Consider the following 22,609-nt stretch of genomic DNA (forward strand, 5'->3'; position numbering starts at 1 on the left):
AGATGGCTGATCAGGTAAAGGAGCTTGCTCTACAAGCACAGTGACCGGAGTTCAATCTTTGGATCCCATGTAAAAGTGGAAGGAGAGCATCAAGTCCACAAAGATGTTCCCTGACCTCTGCACATGGGCCATGGTACCACATATGCCCACATGCATCTCATCAACTCTCATATGCACACACTCACATGCAAACACACACATGCATGCACACACACACTTGCACAAGCACAGCACGAACACACACTTGCCATGTACACACGCACACACACTATCTCTCACACACACAGACACACTCGCACAAACACAGCACAAACATGTACTTGCACATGCACATTCTCTCTCTCTCTCTCTCTCTCTCTCTCACACACACACACACACACACACACACACACACACACGCGCGCCACAACTTTAAAAACCATTAAAAGTTCAGCAAGAAACTGACACTTCTACTCCGCTACCCTCAGTGTTCTACATAACAAACCTTTTTCTAAAACCCACACACTGATGTAGGAAGGATATTTCCCAGAAGAATAAAAACAAGCAGGGAAGAGAAAAGGAGTTCTGTCTCAGTAAGTTCCCTCTGATGAATAGACTATTTCCCTGAGTGATTTACAAATGTCAGGTATGTTCAGTTACAACCAAGGGGGACAGCATCACCCCCTGTAGAGGTGAGAAAAGTGAGGTACAGAGGTGCAATGGCTTCAAGTGCTTGAGAAAAAGTGTAGGAGACAACCTCAGAGCTGTCTGCTTTTACATGTATGGGTCTGTTTGTGTGTGTGTTTGTGCATCTGTGTGTGTGTGTGTGTGTGCATCTGTGTGTGTATGTTTGTGTGTGTTTGTGTATGTGTGTGTGTGTGTGTATATGTGTGTGTGTGTGTGTGTGTGTGTGTGTGTGTGTGTGTGTGTGTGTTTGTGTGTGTTTGTGTGTGTGTATGTGTGTGTGTGTGTGTGTGTGTGTGTGTGTGTTGTGTGTGTGTGTGTGTGTGTGTGTGTGCGCGTGTGTATATGTATGTACACCCATGGAAACCAGATAATAATCTTTGATGTTGTTCCTCAGGTGTCGCCCACCTCCCGCTGCCACTGCCCCCCAACATTTCTTTATGTGAGTGTGCACATGCATGTGTGCAGGGGTGTGGGGGGGGTCAGAAGACAACTTGCCAGAGTCAGTTGTTTTCCACTATATGTGTCCTGAGAATGAGGTTGGTAGGCTTGGAGGCAAGCCCCTAACCACTGAGCCATCTTGCTGGCCCCACTTTCTTTCTGAGACAAGTCTAGCTGGCTTAGACCTTTCTGAGTTCATTGGCTGACTGGTGAGCACCAGCAATGCACCTGTCTCCACTTCTCCTGGACTTGGGTTACCACTGTGTTCTCCTCTGGCTGTTTCCCCCTTTCCCCGTCCCTTTAACATGGGTTTGGGGAATCAGACTCAGGTCTTTATGCTTTCAAGACAAGCACTTACAGACTGAGTCATCTCCTCAGCCCTACACTTTCTTTTCCACAAAGCCCTTTCCTAGTGAAAGCCTGGCTTGTCTCAGTTAGCCAAAAGGAAATGAAGTCAGCGACTGCTTTCCTAAACCAGGTCCTTAATGGAAGGTATCACGGCTTTCCCTATTGGACCTGCCTACCCTGGGTTGGTAGTTTGAATGTAATTGGCCCCCCATAGGCCCACAGGGGGTGGGACTATTAAAAAGTGTCGCCTTGTTGGAGTAGGTGTAGCCCCCCTGCTGAAGAAAATGTGTCATTGTGGGGATGGGCATTGGGGTCTCCTATGCTCAAGCTATGCCCAGTGTGCACACAGTCTCCTGCTGGCGGCAGATCAAGATGTGGAACTCTCAGCTCTTCCAGAACCATGTCCGCCTGGATGCTGCCAAGCTCCCCACCATGACAATAGTGTACCAAACCTCTGAAACCACAAGCCAGCCCCAATTAAATGTTTTCCATATAAGAGTTGCTGTGGTCATGGTGTGTCTTCACAGCGATAAAGCCCTAACTAACGCAGCTCGTATGGGTGTCTGAGGGTGAAGACTGTACCAATACAGGCTCTGCAGAAGGTCACGGAAGCCTGCAGCCACACAGAGTAGGCAGCTTCAGAGGGAGAGAGGTGAAGCCTTGAGATGAAGCTGCTATGTACTCAGAAATAAACCTTTGCAGCAGGGGAATGACCCTAATCCCAGCCATCATTCCCCACGTGAACCTTTTATGCTTGAGGAAGCTAAAGGAGGAGAGGTTACTCAGGTTACATTTAATTAGAAAGGATGTTTAAAGAATAGCCAGGGCTGGGGAAATGGCCCAGTTGGTAAAATGCTTGCCTTGCAATCAAGAGGCCCCGAGTGTGATCTCCAGAACATGATAAAAAAACAGAGTGTGGGGTGGGCACTTTAATCTCAGTGCTGGGGCCAGGAAGATGCTAGACGCCTGGGGTTCACTGGCCAGTCAATCCAGCATACTTGATGAATTCCAGGCCAGGGAGGGACTCTGCCTCAAAAAAAATCACAGTGGAGAGCACCTCCGAAACAACAACTAATAGTCTCCCCTGGCCCCTCTACACATATGTTCATATACATATGTATACATATGTGCATGTGCACACACATGAACATATACCTGTTCGTGCATGTACATGTACACACACATACACACTAACATAAGACTCTTATTCTCTCTCTCTCTCTCTCTCTCACACACACACACACACACACACACACACACACACACACGGAGGGAGGAGGGGAAGAAAAGAGGAGAGAGAGAGAGAGAGAGAGAGAGAGAGAGAGAGAGAGAGAGAGAGAGAGAGAGAGAGTCCAATCCTATCTGCCAAGCTGCTAGGTTGCTGCCGAGACAGTATGACAAATGAAGGTTCCCACATTTCCTTGCAACTCAGGCAGAGCTGCAGCATGTGGCCAGTGACACGTCTGGGCCTTAGGAACACAGGAGTGCTGATGTTTGGAACCTTGGAGGATGAAAGAGACCAGCCATGTTGATGATAGGCAAGGTGTGTATACCAGACAGGGAGGTCAGCAGACAAGAGACCTCCCCGCTGGACACTGCTGGGTGTGATGGAGGCACAGTGAGTAACTGTTGATCCTGGAGCCCCGTGGAGAAAGAAGGGAGAGTCAGATGCCTAGAGGGATGTGCTCGGTTCTGGCCTTGTAGGTGCCGTGAGAACTCTGAGCTTTATTCCAAAGGAGGAGCTGAGGCTACTGGAAGTTTTAGGGGAAAGTGCTGGGATATGACCTTGTTTTAGACCCCAAACCCGGGCAACTATGAGGAAATTAAGTCTAATGGTAAAGGCAACCCAGTGAGGCCAGCCAGGGACATAGGGGCCAGGAAGCCTGGGTGATAGGGGCATCTAGTTTTTAGCTATTTTCAAAGGCAGAGTCCCAGCCTCTGCTGATGGCCTGGCCATGGTTACAGAAAAGCACCATTTCTGAATAGAAAGGCCTGGAGCAGGGGGGCAGTCAAGGCCAAGTCAATGGCCGGGGTTCCACTGCTTTACATGTGAGATGCCAGTTAACCACAGAGCCAGCCTCTTGTGACACCACTCACCTGTCCTCTTCCCTTGCCCACTACCACCACAGTTTTAGGAATCTGTCACTGAAGATCGACTGGGCTTCCATTTTAGCCCTGGGTAGTCTGGGGAGGATACTCCTTGGCTTGAAACCCAGCACTCTAAGTACGCTATGGCCTGTCAGCTTTGGGGGCATTCAGTGAGTCCATGATGTGCTTACCCTTGACCATTAATGCAACCTGTGCCAACTAGAGCGTGCGGCCAGGTGACACTGGGGGAACCTGGTTTTGGGAACAGACCCCCCTACTCCACACAACCCCACTGGAAGCTCTGACTACCACCCTCCATCTAAGCGGATTCAGACCAAGTTTTGCTCTATGGAGGAGCAGGTCACAAGAAAAGGGGCTGGAGGACTCAGTGGATAAAGCCCTGATGCACAAGCACGAAAACCTGAGCTTGGATTTCCAGCACCCACATGAAAACCAAGTGTGGTGACACATCTCTGTAACCCCACACTGTGGGGAGGGGACAGACAGATCCCTGGGGCTTACTAGCCTAGCTGAATCAGTGAGTGCTAGGTTTGGTGAAGTCATCTCAAAAACATAGTGGAAACAATGGAGGGAGACATCTGGTGTTGACCTCTGGCCTCCCCATGCACCTCTCCCCACATCCTCTCCATACAAAGTTTATAGTCTAACAAACCTGGTTCCTGACTGCATGAAGGATGATCGCGTGTACTGGAGCATGTATGTATGTGCACATGTGGGCACGTATGCAGGAAGAATGCTCACTAATTAGTGCTGCAGGCACTGAAAAATGTGTGAATGTATGCACGTGCTGACGTGTGCATGAAAGATGATCACAAATTGGTGCTGCATGCACTGGAGCATGTGTATGTATGTACACATGTTTGCATATGTGCAAGAAGGATATTAACTAATTAATGCTGCACACATATGTACATGTACATATGTGTATAGGAAGGATACTCAGTAATGAGTACTGCACCCACTGCATGTGTGCATGTGTGTAGGAAGGATGCTCACAAATTAGTGCCCCATGCACTAGAACATGTGTGTTATATAATGCACGTGTGTTGGAAGGATGCTTACTAACCAGTGCTGATTGCACTCTGATGGCTATTGACTTTACTGTTAGGTTGTGGACAAAGTCCTTTTTAGGTACTTTGTGCCTAGGTCCACTGAGCCCTCCTGCCAGTGGTCTATACCCCACTGTGGAGTGAGGCTTCTCAGGGCTGGCTGCCCTCTCTCCTCGAAGGCCAACTGTACGGCCACGATCATGGATTGGAGCATGTACTGGAACTCTGAACTCATACCATTTCTTCAAAGTCCAACACAGCTCATTAAACTCACAACTGTCTTTAGGAAAAGCCCAGGCCTGAAAGAAGTAGGGTTTTTCCAAAGCCTTGGAGAATAAAATCCTGTTTCAAATTCTCTAGCACTGAGGGTCCCTCTTCAGCTCCTGGAGGGGAGACTGTGAGCCATCCCTGAGCCATACCAGGTTGTCCTCTTGCCATAATGGGGCCCATTTGCCCCCCACCCAAATAATGCTCAGTCATTTGTGCCAGACACAAACCCCAATACACGTCTTTCACGTAGCACGCAACACACATTCTTCTTAAGTCTAAAGGGACCTGTTACATGAGAGGTGGCTTTGTCATCATGGCCAACCCTACAGCCCCAAAGAACTTTTAGGTTTGGCTTCTCAGAACCTAAGTCTGTGGTGTTTTCAGCTCTGTTAACCTTTGTTGAAGTGCAGGGCTAACAGGGCCGGGAGTCTACCGGACCCTTTAGAACCTCAAAGCTCGCCCTTCAGGCCTGGAAGACAGCTAAGCAAAGGCTTGCCTTGAAAGCATGAGGACTTGAGTTTGATCCCCAGAATCCACTTTTAATAAGTCAGGCCCATCCTTGCATGCTGTAATCCAAGCACTGGAGAGTGGAGACAAGAGAATCTTGGGGATCCCTGGCCAGCCCAGCCTGTTTGGTGAGCCCCAGGACAGTGGGGGGAGCCTCTGTCTCAGAGAAAAGATAGGCAAGGTACAACAACCAAGGTTGACTCTAGGATTCTCATATCTACACCCTGACACACGCATGCATGCCTCTCTCTCTCTCTCTCTCTCTCTCTCTCTCTCTCTCTGTGTCTCTCTTTCTGTGTGTTTATGTGTATTTCTGGTCTCTCCCTCCCTACACACACACACACACACACACACCACACACCACACACACACCACACACCACACACCACACACCACACACACACACACACACACACACACCACACACCACACACACACCACACACACCACCACACACCACCCCACAACCACTCACCACACACACACACCACTCACACACACACACACACACACACACACACCCCAACCCACACACACACACACCACACGCACACACACACCCCACACATACACCCACACACCACACACCACACACCACACACCCACACACACACACACCACACACACACACACACCACCCCCCACACCACACCCCACCACACACCCCACACACACACCACAACACACACACACCACACATACACACCCACACATACCACACACACACCACACACACACACCCACACACACACCCACCACACACACACACACACACACCACACACCACACACACACACACACACACACCACACACACACCACACACACACACACCCACACACACACACACACACACACCACACACACCACACACCACAAACACACACACCCCCACACACACATATACACACACACCACACAGACACCCCTTTCTTATTCCTTAAATAAAATTGGTGGGATGCTTACAGAACCCAAAGAGAAAGTAAAACTGAAACCAAACCCAACGAGAAGGAACTGGAATTTAAGTTGAATCTCCCATATCTAGTAAGAACAGTGTTTACTGATGGCATTGACCCAATAGATGGGATAACTGCCAGACATGCCAGTAAGATGGCTCAACTGATAAAGGTGTTCGTCACACAAGCCTGACTACCCGAGTTCCATCCCTGGAACCCATGTAAAGGTGCAAGGGGAGAGCTGATTCCACTGACCAGCACCAGTGCAGCGCGACACACATATCACCCACATCAAACAGATAAAACATTAAAGCAGGGCTACTGGCCATCTGGGAAGAGTAGGAGGGACCACTGCCCACCTGGCAGCATCTCCGTCACACCACCTCACCTTACCAAGGTGTCACAATCTACCAGGTGCTTGTAGGCCTTTGGGAATACACAGACACACATGTCCCTGTGCTTCATGGTTGTCAGGGGACGATGTGTCTCACCAGGTGCTTGTTAGATGAAGACATAAACAGTGTCCCAGGGTAGTACTATCACACCACTCTCAGGACAGCATGCTGCCCGTGGCACTGATGGCTTTCCCTTTCCCCTGCACTGTGGAGATGCACACTAGGGCTGGGGCCACTGAGATCAACATCACTGAAGAGATCTGGGCAGGGCTGGTGGTTGGCTCAGGTGATAAAATACTCTTTGCATAGCATGAGGACCTGATGTCCATCCCATGAATCTACGTAAGAAAGCCAGATATGGTGATGTGTACCTGCAATCCCAGTGTTGGGGATGGAGACAGACTGGGGCTCGCTGAGAGAGCTCTGGGCTGGTGAGAGACTGTCTCAGAACAGAGTGATGGACAGTCGGAAGAGTCTGAGCTTTACCCTGGAATGAATGGGAGCCAAGAAAGTCTTCATGCATGTGCCTGTGTGTGTTTGTGTGTGTATGTGTGTATATGTATGTATATGTATGTTTTGCCCATGTATGTGTGTGTATAGACACACACATGCCTCAGTGCACAGGCAGAGGTACAAGGACAACCTTGGGTGTTGGTCTTTCTCTTCCTCCTTGTCTGACACTGGGTCTTTTGCTTGCTGCTGCCTATGGCAGACTACCTGGCCCACTAGCTTCCTGGCATTCTCCTGTCTCTGATTCTCATACACCATAGGACTGTTGAATCCTACCATAAGATTGCTAGAATTATAGACATGGTACTGCCTCTGGTTTTATGTGGGCTCTGGGGATCCGCACCCAAGCCTTCACCTTTGCGAGTCAAACACTTGACCTGCAGAGTTATGTCCAAGCTTCTCTTCTGTTGTTGTTGCTTCATTTTGTGGAGATGAGGTTTCATATGCCCCAGGCTAGACATGAACTTACCATGTAGCTAAGGATGGCCTAGCCAAGCACTCTGTCCACATCCCCGGTCCTCTTGGCTCAGTGCTGGAGCTGAGCGTCTAACCCACTCTCTGACAATGGAAAGGGCAACAACCGGCCAGTCTTTGGTCCTTGACCTTCCCGCAAACACAGCAGGAGGGTTGGCTGCTCTTCTGGAGGGTGAGGTAAAGTGGCTCGAGGACATTGCGTTGATGAAAACCGGGAGGATTTTCTGTGCATCCGAGGTCTCTGGAGCCACGTGCAACTTTCATGTCTGCCCTGCAGCGTGAAGTGGTCTTGTTGGGGGATTAAGTGCTTCCCTGACAGCGAAGCATCTCAAAGCAACAGGTGAGTGGCCGCTTGCTGCCTCGAGGAGCCCGGGCGCCATAACTCCAACTGTAACTCTGAGGCCCCCGGGGCTCATATTTTTTAAAAAGGCTTAGACACGCACATATTTCTCTAGTAACACACAGAAATTAGTTTTTGAGGGTGCAGCAGTGAGGAATGTTCGTGCATCAGGCAGCCCCAGGTCACTCCCCAGCCTCTAAGAGGCAAATTTCCCAAGGCAACATGGGCGGTTTAAAGACGGAAAACGGAAGTCAACAGCTAGCTTCTCTCCTGACAGAAAAACCATGTTCAGAAGCGGACAAGCCCTTCCCATTATTGATGCCTCCAGACTCACTTTGTATGTGCAGGGGTGTGTGCATGTGTGCACACATTGCTCATTCTTGGGTAGCAGCCACATGCCTTTTTTTTTGACCAGAGTTCACCATTAAGCTAGGCTTGCTGAGCTCCAGGGATATTCCTATCTCCATTCTCCTGATTCTACGCCCTAGCATTGGGATCACATGCCCTCACTCCCATGTCAGCTTGTCACATGGGTTCCGGGACAGAACTCAGGTCTCCATGCTTGTGCAACCAGCATGTATGTCACCAAGTGAAAATGGCTCCGTAGCCCCTATGTCACTTGTCAGTCCACATCCAGCTGGCCTTGTCATAATGGTCTTTTCTGGCTATTTCTAGGCTGCGGAAGTGTGGGGTGAGGAAAAGTCCAAGGAAACGTTTCCAGGTGGTTAAAAGCTGTTTCCTTTGTCCTTCACCAGCTATACCCAGCTGCAACTCTCAAAGGCTTTGCGATAGTGCACTGAGGCATGCTGGGATGGGAAGGGTGGCTTCAGGGACAGACCCAATTCCCATAGCTCCAGCTGTTTCCTAGAGCTGAGCCAGCTCTGGTTGGTTGGCTCTTTTCTTCTTGTTTACTGTCCACTGGTAGGAGGGAAAGAATGCAGGAAACACATCAGGGCGCCCACACTGGGGTACCCACATCAGGGCATCCCAGTTACAATCCTGTCTTCCCCATGCTCTTCCAGTTTTACTTCAACATATTCCTGGACTTGCCAATTGACAGGAGATGATAAATTTAAAAACCCAGGACAGCTTGACAAATAGCCCAGCCACTGCTTTCCTTCTTGCTCACGGCATAGTTGGGAGCTTGTAGGTTTCGAAATGAATGGATCACAGCAGAGGGTGTGTTCTCATCGGCTCTCTACTGGGCAGAGAAAAATGAAGGTGATAAAAGGCACCTCTCTGGATGGGGTATTTATTTCTTTAGTTCTGAGTGAGCACACATTGATAAACCGTAAAGCAGGAGCTTGGAGTTTGGAACTTCACAGCTGGACGAGAGTGAGTCAGACATAGGAGACAAAAGTGGAGAATCCTGGTTCTTATGCAGATGTGTAACCGAGCAAACTACTATCTAGTGGCAGAGGGACTGTGTGCTGAGGACCACATGGGGCTGTGTAGATTGAGTGACAGGGCACCTTCCTGAGCTGAGGTCACTTCCACACAGAGTTCTAAAGTCACTAAGAACTAACTAGGTGCATAACAGGTCACTGTGAGCTCCATTAAGCAGTGCCTGTAGATAATTCTGCAAAGAACGCATATCTGGGCACAGAGCCGATGCCCATCTGAGGCGATCAGCAAGGACAATGGGAACCTGCAGGCCTCATTGGTAGGGACCCGTGACACATTAGTGCTTCCTCGACCTTCCCCATTCCCAGCCCCTGCTGTAGGGGCTCCATGACAAAAAGCTGACTTCAACGTCTAATGGAAAGACACAGTCAGGCTTTGTTAGAAGAAGTGGCAAGCATGCTGAGTACCTTAAGATCCACACCAGGGCTGGGGATGTGACTCAACTTCAAGAGTACCTTGCCAGTGTGCAGCAGGCCGTGGGTTCCATCCCCAGCACTACAAAAGCCTATCATCCGAGCTCTTGGGAGGTGGAAGACAGAAAGATCAGAGTTCAAGGTCATCCTCAGCTACTTAGTGAGTTCCAAGCCAACCTGGTTGCATTAGGCCCTCTCTTTATCAAGAAAAAAAAAAAAGAACACTGATGTATTTAGTAAGCCGACATGGAAGGATGGACCAAATCACCATTAATATTGTACTTAGAAATAGTTATGGTGGGGCTGGAGAGATGGCTCAGTGATTAAGAGCACTGAATGTTCTTCTTGAGTTCGGGAGTTCAATCCCTGGCAACCACATAGTGGCTCACAACCATCTGTAATGGGATCTGATGCCCTTTTCTGGTGTCTGAAGACAGCTGCAGTGTCCTCATATACATTAAATAAATAAATAAATCTTAAAAAAAGAAATAGCTATGGTGGTAATATTGTATTTAACTCTGGTACAAAGTGCAGAGAGGGCAGAATGATTTCAGGGTGGGAAATCTGGTATGGGAAATTATAGCTCTCTGGTTCTGGTGAAGGTTGGGGAGGTAAGAATGGACAAGGCTTTCTTGGGGAGGGGCTCAGGTCCGAGGAGAGCAGAGATGGGGCATCTGAGAGAATGCTTGGTACCCAGTGGGACATTTTGAAAGAGAAACTCTGGCTGTCAGCTATGAGCCTCACACATTGTGAGACCAGGGCTTCACCAATTGAGCTCTCTTCCCAGATCCATATTCATGTTTGTGACCTGGCCACCATCCTACTGGGTGTCAAGTGGCATCTCCAATATCTGCATCCACTGTGGCTTCTACCGTGCCAACCTGAAACCCTGTCCCCATTAAATGCTGACTTCCTAGCCTCCCTCCCTCAGCCCTTGGTACACACCCTTCTGCTTGCATGAGTCCGTCTACGCTAATGAGTCCGTCTATGCTAAGGATGCTATCCAACTTAGGCAACATGTTGCATTGTGTCAGGATGTACTTCCTTTAAAAGTTGAATAATATTCCATCACATGCATCATACTAGTTGTTTCTTGTGGCTGTGACAAAATACTTGAAGAAAAAAAAACAATAAAAGGGGGCTTATTCAAGCCCATTGTTGCAGGGTACAGTTTATCTCCCTGGAGGAGGAATGGCAACAAGAGGATGGTTTCATTGTATCTACATAGTATCCAGCTGCTTTCATTGTATCCACTAGGCTGCAGTCTCCAGTTCCGCTGCCCACAGTTAAGGTAGGATATACCACAGTGGTTAATCCATTGTAGAAGCTTCCCCACCGTCAAGCCCAGAGTCTTATTTCCATGGTGACTCTAAACACCATGGAGAATTGACAATCAAGGTTACTTATGATGGCTGCATGTCACATTTTGTTTACATGCTCATGCGTCAGTGAGAACTTTGATTTCCAGTGATTTGGCCACCGAGAATAAGGCTGCATTGAACATGTACGGTGAATGTTTTCAATTATCTGCTTTCTGTTCTTTGGGGTTCAAACCCAGATGCAGAGTTGTTGAGCCATGTGGTCATCCTATGGTTTCTGTGCAGGGCTCCGATTCTGCCCCCCTCCCCCTTTTTCTGGTCCACCTCTGTTTCTGGATTTGTTACATTTCCTGCCTTTACTCATAGTCATCCTGTTGAGTGTGAACGGTGGCTCTCTGTGGTTTTCACCCATCCATCCACCCATCCATCCACCCATCCACCCACCCATCCACCCATCTACCCACCCATCCACCCATCCACCCATCCATCCACCCATCCATCCATCCACCCATCTACCCATCCATCCATCCACACATCCATCCATCCATCCATCCATCCACCCATCCATCCCTCCACATCCATCCATCCACCCATCCATCCATCCATCCATCCATCCATCCATCCATCCACCCATCCATCCATCCATCCATCCATCCATCCATCCATCCATCCATCCACTCATCCATCCATCCATCCATCCATCCATCCATCCATCCATCCATCCATCCATCCACCCATCCACCCACCCATCCATCCATCCATCCATCCACCCATCCATCCATCCACTCACCCATCCATCCATCCATCCATCCATCCATCCATCCATCCATCCATCCTTCCATCCACCCATCCACCCATCCACCCATCCACCCATCCACCCATCCTTCCACTCCATCTATCCATCCATCCATCCATCCATCCATCCACACATCCATCCATCCACCTACCATCCCAACTGCATCCATCCATCCATCCATCCATCCATCCATCCACCCATCCACCCATCCATCCATCCATCCATCCATCCATCCATCCATCCATCCATCCACCCATCCACCCATCCACCCATCCACCCATCCATCCATCCGGAGTACTAATTCCTCTCACGTACACATGCTCTCTCTTCCTCTCTTTCAGTTTTAGATAAAGTCCTGCTGTGGATGTCCAGAACTCACTGTGTAGCCCAGGCTGGCCTAGAACTTTTAGTTCTAGAAACTTGTAGTAACCTTACTTTTCCAAATGTGGAAAATACAGGCGTGAGCAACCACATCTGGTTTACACAGTACTGGGGATGGAAGCCAGGTCTTCTCGCACATTTGCAAGCACTGTGCCAACTGGGCCACATTCCCCTGCCCGTTTCCACTCCCTTGATAGTGTCCTTTGATGAATTAAAGATTGAGATTTTTATTATATTCTTTTGATGACTTTAGTTTTGGAATCACGCCCAAGGAACCATGGTCACATCCAATGTCGTGGAGCTCTCCCCGCCTCATGCTTTCTTTGTAGTCTCGGGTAGTATGCTGCTTAGGTCTTTGATCTGTCCAAGCTAATTTCTGTATTGATTATGACATGACTCTGTGGAAGATGCTGCTATGGTATTGTCTACTATAGACTCCCAGCAAATGGCTTTAGGTAGGCATTGACAGGCACTTGAGAAAGCCCCGGATTTGTGGGTGAAAGGGGAGGGGGAGAGACTGCAGTCATCTAGACAGGCCATGGTGCCCCCTGCAGGAAGAGCAAGTGCTCACTCACACTTTCTCCCCTCAGCTAAGGGACACCAAGGTGACTGCTGAAGGGATTCTTTGAGGTTTCCTGGGGTCAGTAGCTGGCTCACTAATGCGCACGTCAGCGTCTTTCCTTTACCCACACATCCTAGGGTGGCAATGGTGCTTACATCCTTGGCGGACCCCAATACTCTGCTTCTGGGGAGAAGATAAGACAAGAAGCTGCCCCTTCCAGATGGGCAAATCTGGATCCACACACACCTGACCCAGTCCCTGCAAATGTGAAGGTACAAGCTCTCAAAAAGCCTATGTGTGCTTTTGAGCATCGGGCTAACAGCAAGTGCCTAATAGATGCTTGCTAAATTAAGCGAATTCCGCTTTACATTCCCCAAATAGATACCAACCCCAGTACACAAGGCTTCCCCCCAAGTCAAGGCTTTTGGATGGTGGCTTAGCCCTATTCCCCAGATATGCTTCTGACTGTCTGCCAGCCTCAACTCCTGGGGCAGTTCAGACTTCTCCACATAGCGTGTGATCCACACACGGCATCGGTGACTAGAAAAGTCTCTTTAATACACAAAGCAAGAACAAAGAAATTCAATCCGGAGTCCCTGGCGAAAACAGAGCATTATCTTAACAAATGTTTTGAGGACATGAGAGAAGGGAAAAGAACGGGGGTTGGGGGGGGAGGTAAATAAGAGGGGGAGGGTCACAGCCTGTTCAGAGACGAGCCTCAACACCGCAATTACGCTCTCTCCTTAAAATACATGAAAGATCTTTAGAAAGCCAGGAGAAATTGAAGTTATTTTCCCTTGCTGCAGACCCACTGTTCAGCTCACCGGCCAGAAATTACAGCAATTGAAGCTGAAGGGAAATTCATAGTCTGGTTATAAAGAAACTTGCTTAGGAAGCCACAGAGCTGGCCATCATGCCTGGGATGGCTCCATTTTGAAGATTTTGCTGGACAAGGATAAAATAAAATGGCTCTCTATTTCATATCGCTCCCCACTGCCCAAGCCTCATACACTACACACACACACACACACACACACACACACACACACACACACACACACACACACTCACACACTCACACACTCACACACAAAACCCTAACAGGCCAAAAGGGTCAGGATTTGGGGAGGTAAGGTTCTTGACGGTTCAGTTTGTTGGGGAAAGAGGCACCTCATGAGCCAACCAGAGTCACGCAAGTTAGAACTCTAGAGCCAAATAAAACCCCTCATTTGCATATTTAGTGATTCATAAAATGGAGACACCGACAGGTTGTAATACTCGGAGCTGAAGAAGTGTTTTACCAATTGCTATCTTTTTCTTTCTTGTGAATCCATCTTATACACAGATGCTCGCTCGAATAGGCTGGCGGACGTCTCCTTGGAGCTCTTTTAAGAGAATCGATTTATTTTTCTTTTAGATTTTTATTTAGTTTTTCTCTCTCTCTCTCTCTCTCTCTCTCTCTCTCTCTCTCTCTCTCTCTCTCTCTGTGTGTGTGTGTGTGTGTGTGTGTGTGTGTGTGTTTTGTATGTGAGTGTCCATGAGTGTGCTTTCCCATATGTGTGTATACATCTGGGGACCAGAGATCAATGTCAGGTGCTCTCCTCTATTGCTTGGCACTGTCTGTCTGTCTGTCTGTCTGTCTTGAACAGGGTCTTTCACTCAACCATTTTCACTTTTACCATTTTGGTTAGATTGGTTGGACAGGGAGACCCTGACTTCCTTCCCCCCAGAATGCACAGGGGTTGTAACATGTGCTGACATGTTCAGCTTTTACATGGGAGCTTGCGATTGAGCTCAGGTTCTCATGCTTGCCCAATGAGCACTTTATCCCCTGGGCCACCTCCCCAGCCCCCTTCCTTTTATAACCTAAAGCCTTGTAAAAATTGTCCAGGCTGGCTTTGAACTCACTCTGTGACCCAGGCAGGCCCTGAACTTGCAAGTTTTCTGTTTCAGCGTCTGAGAAGCTGAGACTGGAGGCCTGTGCCATTAGGTTGGACTGGATAATCAAGTTCTTAAAAAAATGTTTATTTGGGGAGGGCAAAGTCAGGAAATCTTAAAGGGCTTCTGCCCTACCAATACAAAGCATTTCTGAGTACTGTTTCTAAACAATGAACAGTAAGAAGTCAACTGGGACGCCCCATCAAGTCCCAGCTGTATCCTTTCCAGAATGGTCCCAGGAATGGAAGAGGGCTCTGTTTTGAGTGTAGTAGAGATTCTGTTCTCCTTGACTCTAGGGGGCGCTGTACGGCCGAGTTGTCTTTGTTACAATATGGCAGACAACTGCTTAAGGCCACAGGCAACCTGTGGGATCAGCATCTTAGATGTTTATTATCCCAAGTTTACCACTCCTGAAAAGAGGCAGTCTTGGTTCAGCACACGTGTGACAGGGTGGCAAGGGGTCTACTTTGTTTCTGCTTGTCCTCTCACTCCTGTGCCCACCGCCATCTATCTCTGGGAATTAGGTGGGTCATTGTCCTTGAAGATGGGCAGAACAAACAAGACTGTGACGGGAGCTAGGGCACAGGGATGCTTTGCAAGATGAAGAATGGGAACTCAGAGCAGAGCAGGAATGTCCCCTTCTGCTTTCTCCTCTCTTTTCGTGAGAAGTCGCTATTTTAGAATTACCCTTGGGTGTCACAACAGAGGAACAAACAAATCAGGATATCTTAAGAGAAGAAAAATATTTCTTTTCCTGTCTGCCCTGGCTTCCTTTAAATGAATAAAGTCAGTCCCAGAGCGCAAGAACAGAGCACTCTGCTAGAACAAGACATTTTCTGATATGACCCAAGGTTATCTATTTAGACCGACCAGTTCTCTCTACTCAGTCTACAGTGAAGCAAGGTGGGAGAGATATATATAAAATGTCAACACAATCTCATTTATATTTGGTCTGAAATATATACCAGCCATAAATCTAAGGGTGGTGACAGACACAGAATTAAGTGTATAAAAACAGTTAAGAGGTTTCCTAAGACGCATACTTAACACACTCCATAAACGCTGTCGAGAGGGGAGAATGTGACTGACAGGAACATAGCCAGGTGCTTTGCATCTTTCTCCTCTTGCCCTCCTTCCCCCCTTCCCTCTTCCTTCTCTTCCTCCCTCTTCCCCTTTTCTGTCCCTCCTTCCCCTCTGTTGCCTGTGGGTACACTTGCCTATGTGTGCATATGTGTGGGCCAGAGGTGATGTCAGACTTCCCTTCCTTGATCACTTCCCACCGTATTATTCTGAAGCAGTTTCTCTCTGAACCTGGAGCTCAGTTTGGGCTAGACCGCCTGGCCGGCAGACCCCAGGGATCCTCCTCAGGGGCCTCTCTGCTTGGCTTGAGTGCTGGGGATCTGAACTCAGCTCCTCGTGCTTGTGTTACAATCCTTTTCCTCACCAAACCATCTCTCCACCCCATCACAGTCTCTTCACCTAGACGAGGATGCAGGGGAATGAAAAATAAAGTCCTATCCAGTTTATGCCATAGCTCAGACACTTTAAGAAGCTGGTCAGTGTGTGCTTAGTTAAAACGTGGAAAGCCAGTAATTGCTTAGCAGATCTGGATGCTACAAATGATCGATTCAAACACAGGGATGCCAGGTGCTGTTAGGATCCCAAGAGTCTTGTGCAGTTTGAAACCACATGGGTGCTCAGCTTCTCATGCAGTGGAGTGAATGGCAGGTATGGAGAATTTATAGGAAGTCCAAAGACAATTGTGCCAAATTATCATGGCAGCCCCAAACCTCTCTCCATGCCGCCAAGAAGAGGAAGTCATCTATTTACTTAGAAACTTAGTCTCTTAATCCATGGGACAGCCCTTACGTGCATTGTTAGATGGTCTGTAAGAGACACAGTGCAAAGGAACAGAGCCAGGCCACTGCATCTTTGGTAACCAGCATAGCCACTGTACCCAGATAGCAACTTCAACAGGAGCAAGAATAAATGTGTGAGTGTCCCACCAGGGTTAAACATTTTCAAAGGGTGACATCAGGAAGGATAGGGCTGTCCTCAGGTGACACTGAAAAGCAGTATTGAGTGGGACAGGGACTGAAGTCCAAAGACACATACTGCATACTTCTTAATGAGGTCAGGCCCCACATGGCAGTTGAGCTGAGTGATGGCAGTGTGTGTGTGTGTGTGTGTGTGTGTGTGTGTGTGTGTGTGTGTGTGTGTATGTATGCGTGTGTGTATGTATGTATGCGTGTGTGTATGTATGTATGCGTGTGTGTGCATGTGTGTGCTTGTGTGTGTATGCATGTGTGCATGTATGTATGTGTGTGCGTGTGCGCATGCACGTGTGTGTGGGGGGGGGCGTGTGGATGTGTGTAGGCCAGAGGTCAACCTTGGCTGTTTCTTAGGATTGGTGCACTATTCTATTGATGAAGTCTCTCACTGGAGAATTGCTGATTAGACTGGGATCTACGTGCTCTCATCTGCCCAGCACTGGATTACAGCAGAGGCCTCCATACCTCCCTCCCTCCTTCCTTCTGTCTCTGTAATCTCTGTCACTTTCTCTCTGTCCTTACCCCTTCCTCTTTGTCTTCTCTGTCTTCTCTGTCTGCCTGTCTGTCTCTGTCTCTCTGTCTCCCTTTCTCTGTCTCCCTCCCCACCCCACCCCACTTTCTGTCTCCCTGTCTCTGTCTCTCTCACCCCACTCTGTCTCTGTCTGTCTCTTTCTGTCTCTGTCTGTCTCTGTCTGTCTCTGTCTCTTTCTGTCTCTCTCTGTCTCTGTCTCTCTCTCTCTCTCTCTGTGCATATGTATTGCATGCATGTGAATGTGTGTGTACATGTGTGTGCATGCATGCCCATGAGCACACATTTGGAGATATGGCATCCAGGGTCTTCCTTGTGGAAGCGCACTTTCTACTTCAGTTGCATAAGAGAATAAGAGACTAAACATGGCTAAACGTGTCCATGGCCCGGGAACACAGATTCAGGTTTCCTCAAATACCATGCACTACCATGGAAGTGGTTATGTGAGATTTTATTAGTTACAGAATCAAGAAAGTCATAAATCAAGCATTTACCAGGTACAGGGCAAGGGGCCACAGTTCGGTGGTTACAGCAAAGCTGGAGACGCTGTGCTGAAGACAGTAGCTGAGGACACTCTTAGTTTTTAGGTCTGTGAAAGCTAGCAGTTTGGGAAGATAAATTGTAACATGTTGGTAGTCTGAAGGATGCTAAGTCCCCACAGGTGTGGGCAATGAATGACTGTCCTGGGGACTAAAAATAGCCCAAGATAATTTGGCTTGCGATTGCAACATTCTAATTTTCCATAATCTCAAAGTTCAGACGTTTGGCCTGAATCCCAGATGCAGTCTCTCTCTCATTCATTCATTCATTCATTCATCCATCCATTCATTACCACAACCCCTCTTTGGAACTTCAGTACATCCTCCACCACTCTCTAAGGTCCCACCTTGAGATGAGAAGCTCACCATTTTCAGCTGGGATGACTGACCAGAGAACTCTAGACCCACCTGTCTCCATTTCTAGGGTTACATATTGCTTTACATCAGCGCTTGGGATTTGAACTCAGGTCTTCATGCTTGCAAGGCAAGCACATTACTGCCAGGGCCATCTCCCCAGCCCATGTCCTGCCTTCCTCTACCATGGAGGCAAAGGCAGTGTGCTCATCCTAGCTGCCCCCTGGGTACAGGGAAGGGTGTGCTCAGCATTAGAGACTGCTGTTTCCATTGTAACTTAGTCGCTGCTGACCTCGGTGGCGCTGGCACTTTCGAAGGTGACACAACCTGAGTCTATTGCTAAGGGAAATGAAAGCTACAGAAAGTCTGCCCCTCAGCTTCCTGTTCCTCCACCTCGAGCGTGTTTTGCTTCACTTCAGCAATTTCTTGTTTTTAACTAAGAAAAGTTTCAGCATCTTAATCAAATAATATTTGCAGATGTGGGTAAAATGTGCATATATTAATGAAATTAACTTGTGAAAGGGTTTTAATTAAGTTGTAGGATTGAGGCATTCAAACTAAATAATATTATTAGCTCACCAAGGGGAATTTAATGCTAAAAAATCCCCCGAAAAACAAGGCAAAATTTTGTTCAATTACCCAGAGAATTTAAGACCAAAAAATCCACTTGTACTTTAATCAACTAGCGTGGCACCCCTGATAGTTCTGGATACAGCAGATAATGGCTATAATTTACATTGCCTGAGAATTCTATTAATTCTCCTATACCTTTTTGAGGTTCTATCATTAATTGTTAGGAATGCTGCCTAATCAAGACAGAGCCAGTCACCCAAACAATTAACCTGTTTCTGAAGGTGCAAATAGAAAGATAATTTATCAATTTCCAAATGTTTCTTCCCTCTGCTGCAACACCGGCCCGGCTTTTCTCCCTAAATACGCCTTGGCTGAGAACCCATGGCAGCCGCCTTCAGCAATCAAGAAAAAACAAAGAATGTGTTCATTTATAAAGGTCAGGCCCGTAGCTCTGCACCGAGGAACAATCATTTGTTAACTCTGGCAGGAGCTTCAGTCACGGCCGCAATTTCCACTATCTAAAGACATAAAATGAGCTAGATTCCTGCAGAGAAATGGCCTTCAAAACCCAATTTATTTGTGAAATTAGAGGGTGTTGTTTTTCACTGCAGAGTTGTTCTCTGAAGTGACCTAGGTGTGTCCAGACACAGAAAGCAAACACACAGTAAGATTCTGCTCTGCGATGCATGCCTGGTGGGTTTGGTCTTTGGGCATTGCAAACTGCACACTCTTTTCACAAGACTTGGGGAGAGTGCAGGCTTTGAGTCCTTGGGCTCCTGGCTTTGCTTGTCACCAGCTCTGACCAGCTTCCTTGCACAACATGATACATAGGCTAAGCTTATTTTGTGAGGGTCAAGCACACACAGGCAGGGGCTTGCTGTGCAATGATGAAGACCTGAGTCTGATCTGTAGGACCTGCACTAAAAGCTGGATGTGGGGGCACATGCATATAATCCTGCTGATGACTGGATTGGAGGTGGAGGCAGGTGGATTCCTGGAGCTTACTGGCCAGCTTGCCTAGCTACCTGGGGAAGCGCCACGCCAGCGAGAGAGCCTGTCTCAAAAGAAAGGTGGAAGATGTTTGGAGAATGACACCTGGGTTGTCTTGCTGACCTACACACACACACACACACACACACACACACACACACACACACACAAAGACACATACACATGAAAACACACACAACAAAGACACACACACATGAAGACATACACACACATACACATGCACACACAAAGATACACACACACACACACATACACACACATACATTTTGTGTGTGTATAGCACTGTATCCAGATTACACATAGATACTCATTTACACCAAATGTTCCCTAAAATATTTAACCAAAAATAGAAGACCAACTCAGGAACTATCCCCTGCTGAATAAAACATGTGTCTCCCCTATTTATTCATTTGTGTGCATGTGCTATGTATGTGTCAGATGTGTGTGTCTCTGTGTGGGCACACATGCCGTGGTGCTGGTATAGAGGTCAGAGGGCAACCTCAGGGGTTGGTCCTCACATCGCACATTGCTTGAGATGGGATCTCTTGGGTGTTTACCGCCGTGCACTCCAGGCTAGCTGGCCTGTGAGCTTCCCTGAATCCTTCTCCTGCCTCAACTTCCCATCTTGCTGTAGTAGCACTGGGGTTTCAGGTATATTCCATCCAACTCCTATCCTCACGCGTGTGTGGCCAGTTCTCTACCCCCACGAGCATCTCCCCAGCCTGCACTCTTTCCTCTGTGACTAGGCTGTGTCTAGAGAGGTCTGTAATGCTGATGGGTGGTTAGAAAGGAACCTATCTCCCCTGGACAGGGGTGAAGCCCGGGGCAGGCTTGTTCCACTCCACCATTGTCACGTCTGACTCTGTCATGGAAGGAGCTTGCGGGGCAAGCGTGAGGACCTCAGCTGCAACTCTGAGAACCCACAGAAACCTGGATGCAGGAGCATTCGTCTGTGTCCCCAGTGCTCCTAAGGAAAGATGGGAGGGGAACGCAGGAGGATCTTAAGTGTGCAAGACAGCTAGCCTGGAGAGTGTGTGTGTGTGTGTGTGTGTGTGTACACATATACACACATATGTGTATGTATTATACATATATATGCATGTATGTATGTATGTATATGTAAGTATATATGTATGTATATACTAATAACAGCAAAAAGACCCTGTGTCAAGAAATGTGGAAGCAAGGACTAACATTCAATGTGGTCTGACCACCACATGTTCACTGTGGTAAGCATGTACCTGAGAATGCATACATCTACACACACACACACACACACACACACACACACACACACACACACACACACACGAGAGAGAGAGAGAGAGAGAGACAGAGAGAGAGAGAGAGACAGAGAGAGAAACGAGAGATGGACAGAGAGGAGAGAGAGAGAGTGAGAGAGAGAAGGAGGAGAGAGAGAGAGAGAGAGAGAGAGAGAGGAGGGAGAGAGAGAGAGAGAGAGAGAGAGAGAGAGAGAGAGAGAGAGAGAGAGAGATTTTTAAATCTCCTTGGTGAAACTAAAATATTGGGATTCTTTTTGGTTTGAGTTTAGATTTTAGTTCCTCAAGACAAGGTCTCCATGGGTAATATAAGCTGACCTTAGATTTACTATGCAACTCAAGCTGGCTTCAAACTCACTATGTAACCCGGGTTTCCTTCAAACTCAATGTCCCCTGCCTTAGTCTCCTCCATGCGGAGAGTTGGAGGGTGATACTACGCCCAGCCCATGAAGGGTAGGCATGGTTGGCCTCAGCAACTTCAGTTTAAATGAATGCAGGAGACACATTTCCATGGGAAGAGGACAGCTGCTGACCCTACCTGTACCAGGAAGCTTGATCTTTCCTCTGAGCAGCTCTGCGTTACAATAGGAGAGAAAGGCCATGCAGAGGCCCTCACAGGCCTGGGCCAGTCTTTCTGGGCGCATGTTGGGGGATGAAGTAGGGTAAGGAGGGATGTGTGCATCTATCACGTAGGCTCTATGTGCACATACACACAGCATCTATGCACATGCGCGTCTACACACTCACATGCATGTGCACACACACATACACAAAATCATATCTACCCACGCACACACATACCCTTGCACAGGCACATACACACACATGTACACACGCTTACTCATGTACACACATACCCTCTGCCATACATGCAGACAAGCATAGCTCCATCTGTGACCTCGGCTCCACACGCTCATTCACTCCTCACACTGTGCGTCTGGGTGGGGTGGACTCCTGTGGTGAGCAGAGACCAACAGTAAACATTTCTCTCCACGATGGCAGAAGAAACACTGTCACTGTCACAACAGCCGCCTCAGTCACAGGGTCCTGTGCACCACTGACTGCAGTCCTGATTCGGAACCTAAAGTGCTCCTGTGTTTGGGCAAGGCCTAAAGAGTCTATTCAGCACCTCCTGCCTGGTCTCCCTTATATTTTATCTATTCTATTCATTTTGCATTATTTATATAATTTATGCACTTCTTTTGAGACAAGATCTTGCTAGATAGCCCTTGCTGTCCTTGAACGTGCCAGCAAGCCTCCTCCCTCAGCTTCCTCAGTGCGAAGATTAAAGGTGTGTGCCACCAGACCCAGATCTCCTTACTCTGTGTGTGTGTGTGTGTGTGTGTGTGTGTGTGTGTGTGTGTGTGTGCATGCCTGTGGAGGCCATAGCTTGCCTTT

General features: G+C 48.1%; 1 protein-coding gene across 1 annotated transcript in view; it reads right to left on the reverse strand.

Annotated features, from left to right (window-relative positions):
* The window catches only part of Sdk1 (sidekick cell adhesion molecule 1), a 429,935-nt gene that overhangs the window by 290,973 nt on the left and 116,353 nt on the right, over nucleotides 1–22,609 (reverse strand).

This window comes from Rattus rattus, chromosome 16 (assembly GCF_011064425.1).
Source record: "Rattus rattus isolate New Zealand chromosome 16, Rrattus_CSIRO_v1, whole genome shotgun sequence".
NCBI lineage: Eukaryota > Metazoa > Chordata > Mammalia > Rodentia > Muridae > Rattus > Rattus rattus.